Genomic DNA, 5,683 nt, shown 5'->3' with positions numbered 1-5,683 from the left:
CCCTGAAGCACTGACAAGCTGCACTAAGGTCTCTCCAGAGCCTTCTCTGCTCCAGGCTGAGCACCTCCAGCTTTCTCCCCTCTCCTCCCAGCAGAGGGGTTCCAGTCCTTAGATCATCTTCGCAGCCTCCTCTGGACCCACTCCAACAGGTCCATGTGGTTCTTGTAAGTTGGGAGCAAAACAATTTGCTTTGAACTACACAGGGCAGGTTGTGGCAGAAGGTACCTCTGGACATCCAGGAATGGGGAGTCCAGGAGGGACATCGATAAGTGACAAAGCAGATGCACATCACAGAGGCAACGTCTAGGTCTAGAGAAAGCTCTCCAGAACCGTGCAGCACCAGGAAAACTCACAAACAGATTTGAGGAGCTCCTTCCCCTGGGGAAGGACAGTGCTGTGGAGGCACAAAGCACTGCGAGAAAACTGCTGATCTTGCAGTTAGACTCACTGTTCCCTTCAGCGCAGAAATGGGCTCACTGCTGGATGCCCTCTGCAATGTAACTTGATCCGGCAGTACACACTCACTAATCAATCTGGGGACAAAGCAAAGCAGAAAACAGTCCTTTTTTCACTGGAATGAGCCCAAATATGCACAATAACAGATCCCACTCGCAGCTATTACAAACTAAAGCGCTTCAGAGAGCTTCGTGTCTCGCATCGCAGAGGGAGCATACTTCTGCCATAGCATCAGCGGCTCTCAAATCGTGTATTTGAGAGACTTCCTAATGACCTCATAGCAGCACATGTGACCAGTAAGTCATCTTCTCAAAGGACTAGAAATAACATCAACAGACCCTGCTTTGGTTTTGCACAGAACAGCTTTCTGCAGCACGAGCAGGTTTCCAAAGAGCGAGGGAGCAGAACCAGCTCGGGCCAAGGCTGGCGATTTTAGAGCTTCTCCAACAGATTGTGTTTGGCCTCGGAAGAGACCGGCCCAATTAACAGATGAAGACCCATTAGCAGATACTAAACTTCATACACAAACTTAAGTCACGTAGGACAACTTGGCTGCTTTTAAGGCGTCTATATGGTGTCACGAATCCTGAGGTACTTCAAAAATCATTCTAAGGTAAGAGGAGGTCTCATAAAACAGATAATAATGCCTTGAAATTGTTTCAACAAGCTTCAAAGTGTTTTTTCTTTCCTTCCAATGCTTAAAAATACTCTGCTATGAGCAGCAAAGCAGAAATTTGAAATTTGTGGGTGCTGAACTGGTGAGCTGTTCGCACTGAAATCAGGAAGTTGCCTTCTGCTGTCCCAGAGCCATTGCCTGACCAGGTGGCACTGGCAAAAATAAATAAATGAGCACCCATGAGCATGTTGATGCTGAGGTGATGGAAGCTAGACAAACAGCTCAAGACAGACTGATGGCCTCAAACACCCAAGCAGATGCCTCCTCTGTACAGAGCACAAGGTTCCTGCAGAGGAAAAGCTACATAGTCCCACAGCAGATGAATATCAAGAGACTTGCACCAGCACTGTGACTCGTGGCTGGAGAAGTGCCCCAGTTACAAGCAGCATGATAGGAACACGTCTGAGCAAGAATACAGAAAACACTAATTAAAATAGCACCTAAAAGTTTTTCCTGCCAGGCCTTTCCCGGAGCAGCAGCAGCACAGGCTTCTCCAATACCACCCATCCTTCCTCAGCGGCTCTGCTCCATGGTCCTCGCACTCCTTGTCTTCCAGGCACCACCCAGCCCAGCTATGGCACCTTGACCTGCCTTGATCCAGCGAGGCCACAGCAGGACTTGGTGGTCCCAGTAAGCACCAATGTCTCATGTCAGACAGGACCAGGGCATCACTTGAGCAGCCTTTGGCTAAGCAGGGACAAAGAAATTCAAGAGCAGGGGACAGCCCCACTAAGGAGGCTGGACCTGTACAACGTTTGAGCTTTTTATTCTTTCAGTGAGAGCTAGTGAACGCCAGCTGCCACCTTCACCTTCCCAGGAACTTTTGATGCAACACAGAAGCCTGCTGTAAAGTGCTTTGTTTACACCTTCAGCCCTCTTCTGTGTGAGAGCATGTTCACTCCCACCCGACCCCAGCCGAAACATCTGCTCAGCCTGGCTCTGCTAGCATCGTCCTTCCACAGCAAAGAAATCCACCTCCAGCCACAAACCTGGGAAGAGAGGGAAGCTTGGCATGGTGGGGAGGGCACGTTCAGAACATGTCTGTGACATCCTCTGAGAAACACTGGCAAACCTCCCTTATGTACAAGGTGTTGCCTGGAGCTATTCTGCAGAATCATGAATGCTCAGAGGTGACAAGACAGCGCATGTGGTGACCTGTACGGACACCTGATGTGGGACAGACCCTCCTCAAGCGGTGTAAGAGACAACGGGGGGCAAAGGACACCACTGCCCCTCCACTGCACACCTCCCACCCCGTGCTGAGGAAGTCTTTCCTGCTCTGAAGAGGGATGACGAGCTCCTTCGCCCCTCAGTGACTTCCCAAATCACCAAAACAAGCACTACCTCCGGTCCAGCCATGGGACAGACACATCCTCATGCCCGCAGAATTCTGCAGCTGAGCCAGGCTGCTTGTTTCTGGATGCACAGGCAGCTGCTCAGTGAAGCCCTGTCCTGCTGGGACATGGGAGCAGAGGCCTCAGCACATCTTTGTCACCACAGCTCCCTCATCCAGGGATGCGATTATGGCTGAGGTGGCGGCAACAGAGGAGCAACAACTCCCCAACCCCCAAAATCTCACTCAGAGCTTTAATACTACCAGGAAAGATCCAGACGGCAGCAGCCTCCCATTTGCCCTGTCTTTTCAGCACCATGGTCCCCAGCTGGGCTGCCTCAAAGGTGGGGACGAGAGCAGGGAGAAGGAAAGTGGTACTTATACCCGCAGGTCAGAACAAGTGGAGCGAGATCAGTTTGGCTTTAGCTGCTGTAATGACAAAGCCCCAGTGAACACATCATCCAGGCGAGGAGCGAACTCCTGGCACAGAGCAGTGCTCAGCAAGGACACACTTGTAAACACTCTCCCTGGCCATCTTTGCTGACGCAGCTGCAATAAAGGGGCAGAGAAAACCATTATCAGAGAACAGACACATCCCTCCCTGTCCCTGGACACTGGGTCCAGCCCAAGCAGGACGTTTCCAGCCTCTCTGCCTTGCTCTCGTCTGCATGATGAGCCAAGGACCCTCTGGTGCTCTGCAACAGCAAGTGCTGCAGCTGAGAATCACTGCCAGGCCGAGGCAGGGCTCGGTTCCTGCGAGCGAGGAAGCCTCTGCACCGGGCTTCTGACATCTAATCCCTGGAACCAGCTGATACATTCAGCAGGCACAAGGCCTCTTTCAAAGCTTTCTTCTTGAAGCGCTAGACAGTATCTAATGTCCTGGGCATTGTCCTTCCCGTGTTTGCTCCCCACCACCACGGCAGACCAGCCCTTCCTGCCCTCCACGCCTGGAGCGAGGAAGGCAGCGTCAGAGAGTTCCGACAAGCAGAGCTGCACAGGTCCCAGACTGCAGGGGCCAGAGCCCTGGTTTCTTGCCTGCATGAAGCTTCCCAAGTCTGTTCCTCTCTCCCAGAAGTTTCCCAGGGAAGGCTATGCTGGCATATTCCACCTCAAAAACTACAAGCTGCGGGGACCTGAGAAGACCAATGTCAGAGTATTAACTTCAAATCCAGCTCAGAGGAAAGCTGATGGGTTTCCTTCACTGGAGGTTTTATTCCAGAGACCTGGAGAACAGGAGCAGAAAGTCAAAGCAAACCGTAACAACTGGCTATCAGCTTCAGCAAGGAAGAAGAGCGTGTGGGAAGGGAGAGATTCAGCACCAGCTGAATTTGCTTTTCCCAGGAAGGGAGAGCAAACCAACTGACCCACCGAATGGGTCGAGCTCAGCTTGCGTCAGCAATGCTCTTACAGCTCCTCTGCCTGCCATGCACAAAGACAGACCCCTGCAAAAATAAGTGGCGCATGGAAGCACTGGTGGTAAAACAACCACTGTCAGCCCAAGTCAGCCTCTAGCTGACAGCCCCGAGGCCAGGGTCAGTACAGCTGCTGCTCCAGGACCCTCCGGCCATACGACCCCAAACCTGACCTCTGCACTTTGGTCCGACACCAGCGTGCAGAAGCAGCTGACAACAGTAGTCACCACATTTCTGCAATTCCTCAGCAAGGACTATCACCTTCCAGCCACCACAAGACTGCAGAAGCCCACGCTCCCAGCCCTTTCCGCTGACTCTGGTAATGGGAAGAAAAGGCAGGAGTGTGCTCTCGAGTGCACAGTTCAGACAGGCAGGACACCAAAGGGCAACCCCTGCATGGTATCAGTGAAAATTCATAACCCACCCAAGGACACTGCTGCTCACTCCACACCACCAGACCCACCTGACACCGGCTGGTTTGCTCTCCAACAGGAACACAATATGAAACTCCAGAGCAGCACCGAGCAAGATCACGACCAGCCCACAGGAGCCCTCACTTCCAGTGCCAGTGAAGCGCACACGTCATTTCCGAGTCTCCTCGTTACACGAGGGGATGCAGAGTCCAGGGGCATCCCCTGGATTTGAGTCTAGCAATGAGACCTTGGCTATAGAAGCTTCCACCTCCTCAGCAGCTCCTTCCACCTCAGCCATTCCCCTGCCCAGCAAGGCCTCCCAGCGTGAGGAAGCACAAGGGTGTTGCAATCTGCAATTTGGTCTGAAGAAATCCAGCCCAGCCCAGACACAGCAGCAGGCCTCTGGTCTGGCCTGACTACGTGCCATTCATGGACACCCACTGTGCCCAGAAGCTTGAGACATTTCTGAAGGCGAGTTTACTCTCAGATGTAGAGCGCTGTTCTGCTCCCACTAATACCCAGGGCCACGATGTGCAGCTGAGCTGTGCCCTCCAACAGCCACCCTCATCTCACAGCCCAGTATTCTTTCTAAAATAAATGCAGCTGACACTGGGGAGAACCCTCTCCTCCCTTTGCAAGGGGCTGGGGAGGGTAGATAAAAGACAACCACATGCCTTGTGCATGTGTGGCCTCAGCCTGGGCACGCAGCTGGCCAGCACCCATCCGCACTCACCCCTGGGGCGAAGGATGCTCGCAGTGCTTGTCCTGCACCTCCTGACAAGCCCAGCTCGTACCTGGGCATACACCACGGCTAACACTGAGGGGAAAACACCCCTGCGCTCATTCCAACAACGGGGCATGTCCTACAAGCGCTGCCATGCAAACACAGGAAAACCACCTAACAGGACCCCTGCCTTTTCCTGCCAAAAGAGCACCAGAGGCTGCTCGTATTTCCCATACTAGCACGGAAAAGACAGGGGATTCGGATACATTACACATAACATTATTAGACCAACTGGGACATTTCCTAACAGTTCACTTAAATGTTTTTAAGCCAGCAGGATGAGGTAATTCAAACCTAAATGCATAACCCACACTATAAGGTGGTTCGCTAGGTGCAAGCCTCAAGCAAAGGCAAACAAAAGCTGATCCGACATGGTACACTGCTCCATCCCCAGATGTGTTCAAGACTTGGCCAGACAAAGCCATGGCTGAGGAGATCACACGCTGGAGACGGTCCCACTTTAAGCAGGAGGTCAGGCTGAAGACCTCCAGATGTCCTTTCAAGCCAGTGTTTCCATCAGTCTGTGATCGCAAAGGAGAAGCAGCAGAATAATTATTGCCAACAGTTTTATGAAAGACTCATATGGAGTTTCTCTGAAGGGATCTTTCT

Source organism: Buceros rhinoceros, unplaced genomic scaffold (assembly GCF_000710305.1).
Source record: "Buceros rhinoceros silvestris isolate BGI_N320 unplaced genomic scaffold, ASM71030v1 scaffold17890, whole genome shotgun sequence".
Lineage (NCBI taxonomy): Eukaryota > Metazoa > Chordata > Aves > Bucerotiformes > Bucerotidae > Buceros > Buceros rhinoceros.
Note: the sequence above shows the minus strand (reverse complement) of the source record.